This window comes from Taeniopygia guttata, chromosome 2 (assembly GCF_048771995.1).
Source record: "Taeniopygia guttata chromosome 2, bTaeGut7.mat, whole genome shotgun sequence".
In the NCBI taxonomy this organism is placed as follows: domain Eukaryota; kingdom Metazoa; phylum Chordata; class Aves; order Passeriformes; family Estrildidae; genus Taeniopygia; species Taeniopygia guttata.
This window is the reverse complement of record NC_133026.1, coordinates 57,628,132-57,645,814: the sequence shown is the minus strand read 5'-3', so window position 1 is coordinate 57,645,814 and position 17,683 is coordinate 57,628,132.

Here is a 17,683-nt window from a genome sequence, read left to right as displayed (position 1 = left end):
AGTTTGCAAGAGGTTTTTAGTGGTGACACATGACAATATTTCTCTCCGAACAAAATACAAGTATTATTTTCTTCACCTTTTCTTCAAAATCCTTCACTTTTTCCTTTCGATAGTCACACAACAGTAAGAAAAGTGGGAACTCTTATGCCTTTGCACACTGCCAGATTTAAAGCATTAATCCTCTTCCATAGCAATTACATACTGAGACCTGATTACGAAATTAAACCACGTCAGAAATGCGGGCGGTGCCGGCGGCTGCAGCGGCCCCAGCGCAGGGCAGGGCTGAGCCCCTCAGCCCCGGGGAAAGCCTGGGCAAGGCAGGGCAAAACGCTGCCCGGCAGCCAGGGCTGAGCGAGGCACAGCGAGCGAGAAACAGCCCTGCGAGCCCCGAGGGGACAGCGGGAGCGGGGACAGGGCAGGAGAAGCCGGCAGGGATGGCCCCGCGGCCTGGGAGAGACCCGGCGGGACAGGGCCATCCCTGCGGGCACTGGGAGTGTTCCGGGCTGGAGCAGGGAAAAGTGCGAGGAGGTAAAAAATAGCATAGAGGAGCTGCGATGAACTAACAGCAGTTCCGCATTCCCCATCCCTCTATGCCGCATGAGGTAGAGCAGTCAGGAGAGGAGCACAGCTGAGCCTGAGAAGCGGGAAGGGGTGAGTGTCAGGATGGTTTTCTCATATTTCTCCTTGCTTCTCACTATGTTGCGCACTTTTAATTATCAATAAATGCATTTTTCCAAGTCGAATTTGATTTGTCCATGTTAGTAGCAGAAAAAGGATTTCCCTGCCATTATCTCAATTTCTTTTACTTTATTTTCTCTCCTGGGTAGGTGAGGAGGTGGAGTAATATAGCAGCTGTGAGGCACATGGCAGCCAGCCAAAGTCAGCCCTCCACAAAAAGTATAACTAACCTTGTAGCTATCTACTTATGGAAATCAAGCTCATATTCCAAAGCTTGCTGTGCTCAGTAATTTAAAACTATTCTCTTTATAAGAAAAAAAGGTACCCAAAATGCTGTCAAAACCACCTAAGCACTCTATAGGTAGTTCCTATTTATAGTTATAATTAATAGCATTTTATAGGTTGACTGTATTTACAATAAGACTTCAAGAGACAGCTATAAAATAGCCTTTATTGTCTATTTGATGCTCTAAAATCTTCACTTTTTCAAAAAGGTTCCATTTTAAAGGTAATTACTAGCTTCAGCTAATCAGGAAACACACCCTCCTTGTGAACAGAAACATGACTTCTCTTTAATTTATTTTTTTAGTAGTTTAACAAAGAAACAAGACCATTTCTTTGCCAAAAAATACATTAGGTAAAGAAATGGAGTTGTCTCCAGCAGCATCACTAGAGTTTGGATCAGCACCTTGTCTTTGATTTGTAAAAACTAATCTATTTGCAAGAAGTATATTGAGGTCTTGATTTAATAGTTTCACCAGATATATAAGAAAATTAAAGACCTTCCATTCACTTGTTGCAAAATATTTTTATTTTGCCAAGGATTCTGTTAAGAATGTGAAGACATGTATGAGCAGAATATACTTCTCTCACACATTACTCTGCATTAGGAGAAAAGATTAACCCCTGTCTCAAATGTCCTCAGAGGGTTGGAAGTTGCTTCACTGCAAAGATACTTGGACTCCTAAACTTGCCTTTTCTTTTCCTAGAGCCAATCTTGAGCCTTCCTCTCCCGCAGCTCTGCTGGGGGATCTTCTAGATTTCACGAGTTCTGCTGGTATTTTTTCTTTTGACAGTTACATTAGTTCTCCACAGTTTCTATAATGAAAGGTGAACAAGGTCTATTCTGAGTTCTTTCTAGGGCTGGGATTCTGTAAGGTATCAGAGACAATCCTACAGGATATAAATACATATCTTGTACTGATCTTTTCAGCTAGTTTCAGTGTTCGCCCCCACTCTGGCTGTGCTATTCAGGATCTGCTAAGGAAAGCTGCGGTCTCTTTCCCTTATATCAGTATCAACTCTCAGTCTTTCTCTACAGCTTAATCATATATCTGCGTGCTTCCTCATGTTGCAAGACTAGAGGACTCATATTTAGCTTTTGAGTCTTTCTATCAAATAAGTATTTTTGGATGGAAGACAGGTTTCTGCTAAAACATAATGCACAATCTATGTCAAGGAGTTCACAAGTTCTAATTTATGGCCACAAAATGATGACTGTGAAAGGGTAATTGGCTAGCCATATAAAACAGCTTTAACTCCCTTTACATGTTTAGATCAACCATATTCTTAAGGGAATATATGTTTTTGTGGTCCCAATAAAGGTTAACAGAGGTCTGCTGTAAAAAGTGGTATCTCTGTATAGCCTTAGATTGTTATCAGGTCAGCCCAAATAGAAGAGAGGAAGTTCTACAGCATAGTCCTAGATTCCTTATTTCCCTTCTTTTCAATTTGTTTTTTTCCTTCTAAAAAATACATATATTGCATTGACTATGGTCTTCATGCCCTTTAATACCTTAGTATATACTTAAACTAAAATTTAGCTTTAAATGCTTTAATAATTTACTTTTCCTGACAAAGACACTGAGAAAACTTTTGCCCATTATTTTTTTCCCTGAAATGTAGTGCAGCCAGATTTTGCCAACTGACATTGCAGTGGTTGACATATATAAGCGGCTCTCATACACCTTCTCCTGTCTGGTGTTACTGGGCAACAGCATGCCTGGTGCTGCATTGCAATGGCAGACATTCTGATCACTGTTTCTGTGGAACTAAGTGGCTGACATCTTTCTATACTTGATCTATATTAAAAGCCTTTAACTTAATTAAGAAAAGGAAATTCAGTATAGGTTTGTTTCATATACAGTACTGCAATGTGGATACAGTCTGGTCTCAAACTGATGTAACGTTGAGAGTTTTACGTTTTAAAATTGTTTCCTATATTTTCTGCTTCATTTAAAAAAATAGTTGTTTTTTTTTCTATTTCCAATTAAAACACATAGCATTATTCTCTTCTAGAGGATTTGTATTTTGTTCAGGTGTGCAAATGCATATCAGTTCCAACAGCAACAATGCAAATTTAAAAATGAGGTAATATTTGCCTTAGCTCCCAGGTATGAATCAGTAAAAACAGATAGACAGCTTTAACCCCCTTCTCAAGATTATCATGGATGGGACACGTGCTAGTTTAGACATCTGCTGTAATTCACAATAAACTGAAGATACCTCCAGTTGAACACCTCAGGGGAGCATTGCAGAATCTGGCTGCCATCACAGCACAGGAGAGTTTTTCCCTTCTCTCTGTTCTTGATCTCTATCACCATCTGGTCATGACTCTGACGCTCTCTGCCGACAAGATGAGTGATGTAAGGACTAATACCATAGCATTATCTCAAAAAATCCTGTCAGGTTGGGTGTTCTTCTTGTTTAGGGTCATTTCATGCTAAAATGAAGAAGGGGGAGGGTATGGAAAAAAAGAAAAGGAAGCCCTGCTGTGGTAAAGCAGCTGAACTTTGGTACTTTTAGGCTCAAGTTCAATCAGTAGTGTTGTGTACATTACTTAAAGGCCATTGAATAATATACAATATTTACATGGACTGTCAGGCCAAAGAGAAGCAAGACATGTCTTATCCGTTTGCTGCACTAATAAATACAGTCCAGTAGAATGTTCTGTAAAATACACTGAAAGGTACATAGTACAACTGTAATTCCAATGGAAGTGTTCTGACAGATAAGTAAAGAGGACAGGGAAGACAGAATTGTCTCTTAATGGAACTTTGAAACTTTGACATAGAATTATGTCAATGAATTACAGTCATATCTTTCTTTCTCATTCATACAATGCAATTTAGTTTAATAATATGTGGAAAATGAAGTATTGATGACAGCGAGTAATTTTTTAAAGGTCCTTTTTGGAGGGGCTGCTTTGCAATAACCCATTAATTACTGGAGGGAAAAAAATCAGCGGGTTTTGAAGTCACTCTTCCCTGTAACGTTTCATGACATTTTGAAATCATTCTTTAAATTGCATTGTGAAAAGATTGGACATTACTTTTTGAAATGATCGGCAAACTGAAAATTCCAGCATTGCAAACCTTGTCTTTCAAACAACACTTTTTCCATTTAAAATATTTTTTAATTACCAATGAATGTGTAAATAAATGTTGAGAGTTATTTGTTATGAAATAGTGAGAGAAGGGCATTAAGTTTCCATGCCAAATACTTCAAAGCACATTATGCAAATAAAACACAAATATATATATTTTTTTGATTCAAGGCTGAAGACTGAAATTTCAAGTGCAATAGACAATTGCAAGAAATATAGTTCCAGCAGTATGAAAGAATGTAACATTCTAAGAGCCGAGTAAAACAGTATTTGAATTATCCTTCCTTCACTTTCTGCATATGCACAGAAGGTAGATTATGGTAAATAAAAATAAATTATCAGCTCCCACTTAGCTTATGTATGTAAAGTTATAAAACTGAACATCAAATTTGAGACCAATGATGACATATCTATTAACCCATCATCCAAGTATTCACATTTGATACATTAACACTTGCTAAACCTCACAGCTGCGTATCAAAACTGAAGTATAGATCATTAACAGCATTTGGAAATAGGTAGTGAAATTGATTTTTTTTTTTGTTGGTTTTTTACTCAATATATGAGTCCTCTTTACGTATCTTGTCAAGTTTTGGTAGGAAAATCACCTCCTGTGTTTTTGGTTTTTTTTTCCTGTTTTAACCAGTAGCAGAAACAAAAAGGCTTGTAAGATTGTAATATTACACTGTTCTCTCTCTCTCAGATAACTTTCATTTCTTATGTTTTCCATGGAAAGCTAACCATAAAGAAATCTCTCTTCCAATCTATTCAAACAAAAGAGTCATGACATCAGGCATCTTCCTCAGATATGTGGAACTATGCTACTCAGGGCTAAAAAGCAGCATTTTTTGATGTCCACCATACTGCAGACCAGTATCCAGGTCTGTGAATTTCCCTTTCTGCTCTATCCATATCTTACACTATAATGGAGGAGAAAATTCTTCACAAGTAATTATTTGTCCCTCAGACAAGACAGGGTAAGAAAAATAAGAATAGAATAGAATAGAATAGAATAGAATAGAATAGAATAGAATAGAATAGAATAGAATAGAATACTTCAGTTGGAAGTAACATACATCATCTAGTCCAACTGCCTGACCACTTCGGAGCTGACAAAAAGCTAAAGTATATATATTTAAGAGCATTCTCCAAATACCTCTTAAACACTGATAGTCATGGGACATCAACCGCCTCTCTAGGAAACCTGTTTTGTGTTTGACCACCCTCTTGGTAAAGAAATGTTTCCTAATAGAGAAGACCTCTTCTAATGCAGCTGTGAGCTATTCAAATGGACCCTGTCATTGTGTAACAGGGAGAAGAAATCAGCTTGTCCTTCTCTCCTATCCCTCCTCAGATGTCTGTAGAGAGCAAGGAGGTCTCCCTCCATCCTCCTTTTCTCCAAAATAGACAAGCCCAGAGTTCTCATCCACTCATCAGCAGACACCACTTCCATCCCTTCCATGAGCTTGGTTGCCCTCCTCTGGACATATTCAAGGACCTTCACATCCTTCCTAAGTACTCAAGGTGAGACCATTCCAACACTGAAGGACAAGCTCCTCTTTTGGTGGGCTGGTGATGTGTTCCGTGCACCCCAGGATGTGAGTTGCCCTCAGGACTTCCGGGGCACACAGTCCTGACTGACACTGAGCTGCTGCCAGCACTCCCAGGTCCCATGTCTTCCAATCTGTACTTGACTGGGATATTACTCCATACAGACAGCAAAGTTCTAAAAGCTTACAGGCAGTGAAAGTTCTTCAAAATGGTACATTTTATCTTCCTAAATTCCGGTGATCCACATTTAGCTTTCAAAGCAAGCATCATAACAGCTATTTCATCTTCTGCCACCTGTTGTCTGAATGTTGAAACCAGCAATTGTTTCCCCTGATGTGTTACACATGCGCATTTCTGATGATTCCAGTCTTTGAATTTTGGGGTTTTGATCACACATCAGTTTAGGCAACATCAGGACTGCTGGCAACAGATGGGGTACACTGTCTCAAAGGGGAAAAAAGATCTTTTCTCAGGACTGAACAGAGATAATTTTACACTTTTACAGTGAAGGAGAAAGGGATAAAAATCAGGCCCAGACTGTCCCCATGTGCCAAATGATGAGCCACAAGGAAGAAGACTTGCCTGGTTGAAGAGAGCTGTGTCTGGAATTCAGGGAAAAAGTGAGAGTTTATGAGATTTTGAAGAATGAACAGCCCACTCCGGAGGACTGCAAGGATGCCATTAAATTATGCAAAGAGAAAATGTGAAGTGCAAAAGCTCAACTAGAATTTCATTTGACTACTGCCGTTACAGACAACAAAAATGATTTTACAAATATCAACAACAGGAGGGTTATGGAGAATGTTCATGCTTTTTTAGATGCAGGGGAAAATAGAGTCACAAAGAAAAGGCTGAGAGACTTAATGCCTTCTTTGCCTTAGTAGCAAGACTGAACTGTTCTCAGGGTACCCAGCCCCCATGACTGGAAGACAGACATGAGGAGCAGAGTGAAGTCCCCATAATCCAGGAGGAAATTGTGGCCTGCTGTTCCATATAAACTTGCACAAGCCTATGAGGCCAGATGGGATCCACCTAAGAATACTGAGGGACTTGGCAGAAGAGCTCACCAAACTCCTCCCCTTCATTTTTCATCAGTCCTGGTTAACTGGAAAGGTAACAGATGTCTGGAGGTTAGCAAATGTGGTACCCATCTAAAAGAAAAGCCAGAAGTAGAATCCAGGGAACTACAGACCATTCAGCCTGACCTCTGTGCTGGCAAGGATCATGGAACAGATCATCTTGAGTACAATCACACATCATGTGCAGAATAATAGGTCTAGCCAGTATGGGTTTATAAAAAGCAAGTCCTACTTGACTAACCTGGTCTCCTTCTATGACAAGGAGACCTGACAAGGTTATGAATGATGTCTCTTTGGATCTTAGTAAAGTTTTTGATTTTATTACACAACATTCTCCTGAAGAAACTAGCCATTCACATCTTGGTTGGGTATATTCTTCAGTGGGTTAAAAATGGCCTGGATGTCAACTCCAAAGAGCAGTGATGGATGGTGCTACCTGCAGTTGGCTGCTGGTCCTGAGTGGGCTTCCCCAGGACTCAGCACTGAAGCCAGTTTTCTCTAATGTCTTTATCTATGATCTGGTGAGGGGATCAAGAGCACCCTCAGTAAGTTTATAGGTGATGCCATGTCGGATGGCAATGTTGATCTGCTGGAGGAAGGCAAAACTGCGAAGACATTTGGACATGCTGGATTGATGGGGAAAAGCCAAGTGTACGAGGTTTAACAAAATGCCTCATCTTACACTTCAACTATAAAACTCCATGCAGCACTACAGGCTGGGGGTAGAGTGGCTAGAAAGGTACCTGATGGAAAAGGACTTGGGGGTGCTGGCTGACATCCAACTGAGCATGAGCCAGGGTGTGCCCATGTGGCCAAGAAGGTCAATGGCATCCTGGTTTATGACAAAAATAGTATGCTCAGCAGGACCAAGGCACTCATCATTCGACTGTACTCGAACCAAGTGAGGCCACACCTTCAGGCCTGTGCTTGGTTCTAGGCCCCTCACTACAAGAAAGACACTGAGGTGCTGGAGCATATCCACAGAAGGGCAACAAAGCTGGTGAGGGATGTGGAGCACAGGTCTGAGAAGTGACTGGGGTTGTCTAGTGGGAGAAAAGGAAGCTCATAGGAGACCATATCACTCTATACAGCTACCTGAAAAGCAGTTGTAGTGAGGTGGAAGTTTGTGTCTTCTCCCAAGTAACAAAAAAACAGGACAAGTGTCACCGTCGAGGCAGGACGGGAATGAAGAGACTCTGACCAGAAGGCTGCTGAGAATAAAATTCTGATATATTTAAAATACACTGCTCTTTTATACAGAGCTTTGCAAAGGCCAAATCCATTGGTTCTGAAGTGAAAACAACTTACAGCATTGGTGCAGCATGCTTGACACACAGTGATAGAACTTAACTATAAACAATGTGAAAAACAAGAGAGATAAAGAATTATTTACATTCTCTCCAGCTCTTTCTCAGGCGTCTGCCTGGCTAGAAACTCTCAGTTTCTTTCTTTGACTGAATCTGAGTCCCACAGACAAGAGGAAATGGTTTCAAGTTGTGGGAAGGAAGGTCTAGATTGGATAATAGGAAAAAAATCTCTTCATAGAAAGGGTGGGAAGGCATTGGAACAAGCTGCTGAAAGAAGTGGTGGAACAATCACCCTCTGAAATGGTCAAAAAAATCTGTGGATGTGTCAGCTGGGGATGTGGTTTAGTGGTGGACATGACAATGATGGGTTAACAGGATGTATTCTATGATCTTTTCCAACCTTAATGATTCCATAACTGTGTAATAGGCCTATGGGAAAATTCTGTGGGATATGGAATAAATTAATATTTAGTAGACTAGGATGCCTTCATTAGTGACCTTGCTTGAAAATCCACCCTTTTATGTAGCAGTGCCATCTGAAATCAACTAAATTCCACTGAAATCAAAACCACAGAATTTTCCGTAATCTTACCAATTAGATCAAAATCCTAAAAATTCCAAAGTGACAGAAAGAAAACCATAATTGTGTGTCAGTGAAATTCAGAATTTTGTCACTGTTCAATTAAATTTTGTAGAAACCTTTCCAACATATTCAACAGATATAAGCTAAATTAAAACTGGGGATCCCATCATATTATACAAATGTATGTATTCAGTTTCCCCACAAATACCCAACTACTTAGGCTGGCACAGTCCTAAATATCTACTTTAGCATAGAAACAGAATACTAGACCATAAGAACCCAAATGAACAGTTTAGTCCAATTTGAAATACTCAAATTCAGAAAGCTTCACTGATCACCTTAGTTTTACCCTTTCCTTTTTGGTTCTGTTTTCATTCTCAAGCCTGTCACTTTTAATTTTTCTACTGATAGCCATCTGTAATTCCCTCCTGAATCTGCTTGTGTTCTCTTAGTTACTTTCTAGTTTTTTCAGTACCTTCTCAAGACAGAGAGAATGCAACAAATGGGTAGAGAGAAGAAGAAACTTTGTTGTAAAAGGAAAAAAATGTGAAAAAATTCTCATCTGGTAATTTATGTTGAATATAAATTTTAAGGATGACAGTTGGAAAGTATTCTTTCAATATAGTCAAAGCAGAATATCTATTTTATTGAAATTCCTTTGTGACTTTAAGTAAAATTGTGTCTATACTGAGAAACTCTAAAAATGTTTCATGGATTAAAAATCATATTTTACAGTGAAAGGAAATTGTCTTAGAAGTTTTGCACTGACTTACTCATGTAAAAATAACTTGTAAGAAAGAAAAATACTTTAAATATTTCCTTGTCTGTGTTTTATATACCATTCTTTAACTTTTAGAACTTTAATCTCAAAACCATGTTAATTACACATTGTAAATTAATGTCATGTTTATGAATAAAAGATAGTAAGGAAAACTATAGAGTTTGACTATTGATACCTATAGAGTTTGTGTTGCTCTAGCACAATGAAATATTTAAGTGTTTCCATAGATCAGTGCAAAAGAAAAATTAATCTTCATCACAGAAAGAAGATTATTTTGGCAAATGGATATTCTTGGGTTAACATCATATTTAAGTAAAGTAGATTTTTAACTCCCATTATATTTTAACCCTGAATAAGGGTATAAAGAACAATTTTATCCTCCAAGGGAAATAATAATCTTCTAGTCACTGTCACTATGATAAGCTGCTCAAATTCCTAATTCATCCTGTACCTGTTTCAGTTTGAATTCTAATTATTTTAAAGACAGTGGTCAGAATTATGCACAGCATTTCAGAGGATGTTTTATTACCCATGTTCAATTGTACTAGTATTTCTCTCTACTGAGAAAAGATGTTATTATCAGCCATAATATACTGGCACTTCACTTCATTCAGCAATGAACTGCAAAATTCTATCTTCTTTGGCCATTTCCACTGGTAAACTTCTTAGATTAACTCTGGTGTCTGTAATTGTACTGATGTATAACACAGTATCTTCTGCTATCTGCTTTAAAATTTATTTTGATTACTCTAGTTTTCAGAAAACAGACATTCTTGAATGCTATTTTAACATTCTCCCTGTTAAGAATAGCCACAATTTGCTATTTGTGTCACAACACTTCTGAAAATTTTGTTTACTACTTCAATACAAAAAAATCCCATTATCTACCCAATGCTGAAGTTAATGTCAAAGCTGTTCTACTTTAATTGGATATTTTTCTCACAACCTCTTTACTAATTTCCTCTTATCTATATCCACTGATTCACCTTGTGGTGCTGTACTCAGTGCTTTTTACCAGATAGGAGAGAGCTACATTTGTTTTGTCTACAAAAGTCATTATAGTTGTTTAAAAAGAACCAACCAAGCATCACCTCCCCACCACCAAAGAAAACAAGAAATTCGAAGTTAGCTTGAAATTATCTGCTTTTCCATTTAATCTCAGCTATTTCCTTCTAGATTAGTTCAGAAGTAACACTCACTCTTGGCCATGCATCAACTTTTATTTCTCACTCTTGCCAATGTAGATTCTCACTTAGCAACAAGTGGTGCTATTTGCAGCAATCATATGAATCATATTTTCGCAATTTCAATATAAAACTCTCACCCATTGTACAAAAAAAAATCCTATAATTAGAGTTATCTGAAACTTTAAGGTTATACAAAGTTTAATTACCATTTTAGACAGAACAGATAAAGTATTGCAAGAACATATATCCTTATTCAGTGACGGAAAGTCTAAATGACTGCTTTTAGCCTGGTATGACCTGCAGTAACTATAAAATTATTGCTTAGTCAAGCAGGGAGATAGCTGCTAGGAATTGAGCCACTGAGACATTTTTGGATAACAGAAGATATAATCTGTTGTGAGTGTGGTTCACTAAAATGTCAGGTTTAAGAATAATTACACCAAAATGTCAGGTTAAGAATAATTCTAAGTGGTGAGAATTTGTTACAAAATAAACTGTGGCCATCTTTAAAGTCTATTTGTCCTATTACATTCATCACCTTGCTCTGCATCATGCTAAACATAAAGAATGATAATGTACTCAGCAAAGCCTTAAGGAAAAACAAGCCAAAACAACAAGCCCCAAACCAAACCATAAACAGCCTAATTCCTATCCTTACATTTGAACAAACAGTCCTTAGAAAAACCTCTTTCATAACAAGCTTAATCTGGAACTTGCATTCTAAGCTCAGTTTTTGAAAACTAAGTCAATTTAAAAAGTAAAGCACCTTGAAGACATAAATTACTGCAGCTGACAAAAGAGATACAAGACTGGTGATGATGCTAGAGTGGAACCAACAGTGGCATATCTAATCTAAGACTTTTTCTCAGCAGTATCTTACAGCAGGTAACCTATGGGAAGATGCAAGACATTATCACAGTCTTCCCCCAAAATATTTAAATCAGCCTGTCGTTCCTCTGACCTCTCTCCATGGTCTTTTTTAGTCCAGTGAGATGACTGCTCTGTCCTATCCAAAATCTGTGGGATTTATTAATTTTTAATATCATGTCATAACTTCGATGTTTGTTTCTTTTTCATTCACTCCCCTGTCCAACTTTTTTAAAGCCCTACACTATATCAACTTGTCTGAAATTTTGTGCAATGAATTTTTCAGGCTCCTTTTATGTTCCAGGAAAACCCGTTGTATAGTTCAGGAAAATATCACTCTTTTATTGACTTTAAGGCAGACAGTTTTAAAGTTTATTAAATGTAATTCCATTTTTGTGAGGGAGTCAGAAAGCAGTTGTGTGTTACTTAGCTGCCTGTCACAGTGAATTTATATGCAAGGAGGAATAAATGTGATCTCTCTTCTAAGCAAAATAATTTTTAAAAAAAGGAAGCTTTGGTGTATTTAGTTATCTTTATTCACTCTTAGGCAATGTTGAATTTTCTTCTCTCTTTCATTAAATAGAAATGTTCAGAAGCAGTTTTAAACAACAAAGGCCAATAGTCTGTTCACTGAGAGCTAAATTTTTCTAGTTGTAGAAAATTTACTCTGGAACAAAAGAAAGGGCACAGTTAACTGACATTTCTCTCAGTAGCAGTGACAGCTTTGAAAAAAATATCAGTGTTCTTACTTACCTGGGAGCATCCTTGTATCTAGTTCAGGACTTTGTGCAGCACATCTGAGAAGGCGTGGGGGAGGAAAACGAAGCAGCAAGGGTCATAGATGGCTGTACACTGCCAAGAGCTGTACTTTGTCTCCTGTCTGGCTATGTATTATCCCTGAAATTCAGTCTCTTAGCCCAGGTACAAATAATTGCTTAGGTTACCAACAAATGAAATAAACTGTATTTGCAATGAAGCAAAGCTTCCTGTCCCTTAATGTATGACAAAGACAATTGTCATCTCACTAGCAGAACACCTAGCCTTAAAGTAGGGCATGGGCAAGAGAACATTCTTAGCCTTCTCTAGACAAAATTAACTACTCCTTTAACCTTGATTGATGTAATGGAACTGACATTTGCTCAAGTGCAACACTCAAAAGTGCCTATTTTTTTTTATATAATAAACATATTTTATCTGTTCCTCTAAAAGGATGCTAATTTTCCTTTTTCTAATGAGTTTTGATTTTGCTTATGCAACATTACTTCCACAGTTGCAAAAAAATTCTGAATTTTCCCTCAGGTGTGTTGTGTGGTCCCAAGTAGCTACAATGTATTTCTATTACATTTATAGTGAAAATTGTACATGACTTTGTGCTTATAAACAAAAAGCTAATTACCCTTATGAATTCTCTGAGGTTAAACTGACAACTGTCATTTGGTATACTACAGTGTTTTGCTTGGTGCACAAAGAAATAATAAGCATACTACACAGCAGTAGATTAGAATGTAAAGACTGACCTGTCTCAATGGTGGTCTTAAATAAGCCTCCTCAACAGATTAAAATGAGTGCAGCAATTTTGCCTCTTGTTTTGCAAAAAAATGTATTTTAATTCTATTTGATCTATTTTTTTCTCCATTCAATAGATTTTGCTACGTGTTTGATTGAAGAAAATCTCCATTTCAGAACAAACTCACAAGGGTTTTATCTCTCATAGAATATTAATGCAAATAATCAACAGTTTTTCTCTTCACAAATAAACACCTTTTGAAATTCCTCTGAATTACACTAACCTAAATGTATGCTTTGGGAAAGTGTTGACAACGTAAGATAGAACAGAGATAATATGCCAAAACATTAATACTGTGTCACTGTAACTTTTTATTATTATTATAATTTCCTGGTTCCTTAGGTAACTAAAATCTGTTCAAGATGCATAAGACAAGACAGGATAAAGTCCTATGCAGACACCTGGAACGCACACATCATCTTCCAAGATTATGAAGTGTTTTCTAAAGCAAATTCTGAAGTGAGGAAATCTCTTCTAAAAACTACACTGGTGGCATTAAGAGTAGAATTTGGTTTCATTGTTATGTAACACAGTTCAGGTGCCATCCGGATGTGTTGCCTCCCCATATCTTTTGTGTTCATGCTCAGTACTGTCATATTGTCAGCTGAACAGTAGTCATCTATATTATTAATAGTTGTCACAGAAGTGAATAATTTATATATTCACCACTTTCCTAATCTTACACTCCACATATTCCTTTCTCAAGATAATGATACTACTATTCTATTGTCTTAAAAAGAAGCGCAACTTTCTTCTTTTAATACTGCCTCATTTTGTATGATTTTTTTTTTAGTTGATTCACTGAGAAATGGTATAAAATCGTGAAATGGTTTAGGTTGCAAAAGGCCTTTAATATCATCAAGTCCAAATGTAAACCAGCATTCCCAAATCCATTACTAAACCATACTGCTAAGAGTCACATCTACATGTTTTTTATAAGAGCTCCAGGGTTGTGACTCATCCATTTCCCAGGGCAGTGTTTCTTGTAAACGTTAACAGCCATTTTCTAATGTTGCTTACCATTGCAAATTAAAGCATAGGAAGCTTGGGCTTTTGTTTTTAAATAGGCTCAAATTGCAGTACAACATGTAGAGTGATTTCAAATTATTGGAGGACTTCAAATTTTATGGGCACTTCAGCATGGAATTTAAAGCACTCCAATAATTTTAAATCGCTCTGTCTTGCACAAAGCAATTTAAATTTATTGGAAGTGAAATTTGGCAGTGATCAGGGTTCTGGGCATCTCAGTATACATTGGTTTAAAATTAAAAGAGCACTTTAAATTTTTATAAGCACTTCATTTAAAGATCGGGGCTCTGGTCTAGGATGGTGTCATTTAAAGCCGGTAAAGGTTTACTCACTTACACTCAAATAAAAATAAGTAGACCTCTTTTCAGAATAATCTTATTTTGCTTAAAAAGAGATCTAAAATACAATTTAGACAGAAAAGTAAAAAAAAAGCAAGCAAGGTACAATCCTGTTAAAGTTAACTCATCCCATTCATTTCAGAGAAAGCTGTTGTTCAACTAGAGAAACCAAAATGCAAAGAAATCCAGACAAAGGTATAATCAAAATATACACAAAATGATACTACATAAATAGCGGCCCCTCAGCCCTGGGGAAAACCTGGGCAAGGCTGGGCAAAACGCTGCCCGGCAGCCAGGGCTGAGCGAGGCAGAGCGAGCGAGAAACAGCCCTGCGAGCCCCGAGGGGACAGCAGGAGCGGGGACAGGGCAGGAGAGAGCCGGCAGGGATGGCCCCGCGGCCTGGGAGAGACCCAGCGGAGCAGGGCTTTCCCTGTGGCCCCTGGTAGTTGTTATAAATGAAAATTTGTCCAGCCAAATCAAAATAAAAAAATAAAATATTTATTTTGCAATCTAATTCTATCTCGCCAGCCACAAGGAAAGAACAGTGCCGAGCCCGGGGTTGGCGCTCAGTGTGCAACAAAGAAGTCAGCCTCAGCAGAGGTTTTCCTCTATTCCCACACACCTCCATCCTGGCACAAGTGGTTTTTATAGGAAAAATTCTGCCTGAGGCCAAGATTTTGGCAGTCAGTCTTTTCTTCCATTCAGAGTCCATAGGTTAATAAGATTTTCTTTTTTGAATTGGAGTTGTTGAATCCCTTGATGAAATTTACAGGAACACTGCATTCAAATGTATCTTCCCAAGGATTTCCATTATATCCATCTTGGGTTGTTCACACAATGATCAGCGCCTGGGCGTCCCATATCTCTCCAGACATGGCCCATCTCCTGGTCGAGCCACATCCTTTTACTTGGAAATCAGGTTTCAACATACACCCGGTTTCACCTGCGAGGGTGGGGGGGACTCCTAATACAAACGTGTATACTCCAACAAATATTCAATATCACATATATCATACTAGAAATGGCGCGAATTATATCTACTACCCATAACAGAGTGTTCTAGGCTAGAACAGGGAAAAGCGTGAGGAGAAGGAAGGAGCCGCAAGTCAGAGCCATTATGCACTGACAACAGTCCCCCATTCTTTGTCCCTCTTGGGCAGCTCAGGAATGGAGTGAAGTTGAAGCAGGAAGAGGGCAGCAGAAAGGGCGGGGTGCATGTGGAGAGAAAAGAAAATTTTTTTTCATATTTGCTTTTGCCTCTCACCATGCAACTTTCTCTTAATTGTCAGTAAATTAATTTTCCAGAAGTCGAATCTGTTTTGCCTGTGATGATAACTGGTAAGGCATCTCCTTGTCTTTATCTCAACCCACAAGCTTTCTAAGTCCTGTTCTTTCTTGTTTTCCACCGCATCCCTAGGAGGCTGGATGTGGGGTGAGTAACTGAACAGATGGATTGAAGTTTGGCTGTTGGCCAAAGTTTAATCACAAAAGCTCACTGGTCTAAGCTACTTCAAAGACTTTTCAGTAAAACAAAGACTTTTACAAATATGAACTCCAAGGATAATCCCAAATACCCTAGTACAGAGAGTGCTAATTAGTTCAGTTGCTTTATCTAAACTAGAGAACTACGTCTAAACAGCTAAAAGGGTTTACATGATGGAGAAACCCTCTCAATTTCTGAAGGCAAGTGTAGTTTTTGGTTTTTTTTCCAAGACTCAGCAAAGCATGTTACAGATTTTAGACCATTTATTAAGAACAGCACAGTTAGAATAAAAAATTCTACCCAAATTTTCTCTTTAGTTCTATTACCCTGGATGGAATGTGATGGGCAGAATACTTAAAAACTTCAGGAAAAATCTATAAAGTCAACATATTGGCACAAATAAATTATTGCTTGTTTATATGTTTTTTTATAGGATGCCACTTCAACTGAGTGAGGTCCATGGATTTGTTACAGATTTTTTTAATTTTTTTTTTTTCTCTTTCTCTTCCAATACAAGTCAGCCTCAATGCATATTGTCAATGTATATTGTCAGGAGTCATTAATAAACAGCCTGGAAGGATGCCATGCATATGTTTGTTTAGAAGGAAATATGATGCTACTAGACATTATTGGGTTCCACAAGACTAACTTCTGGTAACTGAACATTCACAGTCTGGCAGGCACCTTCACAAATTAATCCAGAATGGTTGTTCACGGTAATTTGCTTCCAGTGCTATTCTTGGTAATTTAATTGTAAATTAAACAGTTTTACTGTAAACAGATGCAAGATTCCCTCGCTCTGCTGCCCTGAAAGGCTGAAAAGGTAAAATTAATAATTTTTAATATTGCCTTTATAACAATTCTGTATCTACCTACAGATAAACTTTATATCTTCATATAATGATAGCTTTGGTTGCTTAGAACCACATAGTAATTCAGGTTGAAAGGAGCCTCTGAAGATTGTTGCATGCAACCACCTGCCCAAGCAGTCTCAGCTACAGCAGATTGACTGGGACTGAGCTTTGAGTTAATTCAAAACATGCTGACATCCTGTACAAAAGTTGGCAAGGAATCCTCAGCTGACTTAAGGGTGGGTAAACAGACCATCATGATGATGTTAGATTCATTATTCCCACGAATCCCACCTGTAGGGAACGCTGGACTCCAGGACGGCTTTGATGAATGGAGACGAGAGATCGCTGAAGGCTGCTCTTAGAATATATGGTTTATTAGGGATGGTGAAAGGTCTTGTTTGGAGCTGCCAGATGCTGCACGTGGCAAGGCCTGAGGGGATGGGGGAAGGGAGAGACAAGGGGTAGAGAGGATGCTCTAGGAGAGGGTGGAAGTTCCAAGAGAGGGGAGTTTCAAGAGAGAGGAAGTTCCAAGAGAGGGGAGTTCCAAGAGAGGGGAAGTTCCAAGAGAGGGGAAGTTCCAAGAGAGTGTCTGGCCCCTCAGAGACCCCTTATCAGGGGGCTTCAAGGTGGGCTGGAATAAGACTTAGGCCAGTGGGGTCACAGATGCTTCAGGGTAGGGTTACGGGTGTGGGATGAACCATACATTCTGGGGTTTGAGATAGAACAGTCCATTTGACTTTTGGACCTATCTGTATTGTCCAGCCAGTAGGGGGGATTGTTTTCATCCTGGCTGTACTATTGTAAATCTTTTGCCAGGCAACATATTTATTCATCCTTCCCAACACCCACCCTCATCTTTGCCACTGCATTGCCATCCATGTCTGATTTGTGCTGATCATTGGTGCCTTCAGCATGAATGACAATTGCCCAGTTCTCCACTTCCTTGTACATGAGTGTACAGATGAGTCTCAGTACCTCAGGACTGGGCTGGTCC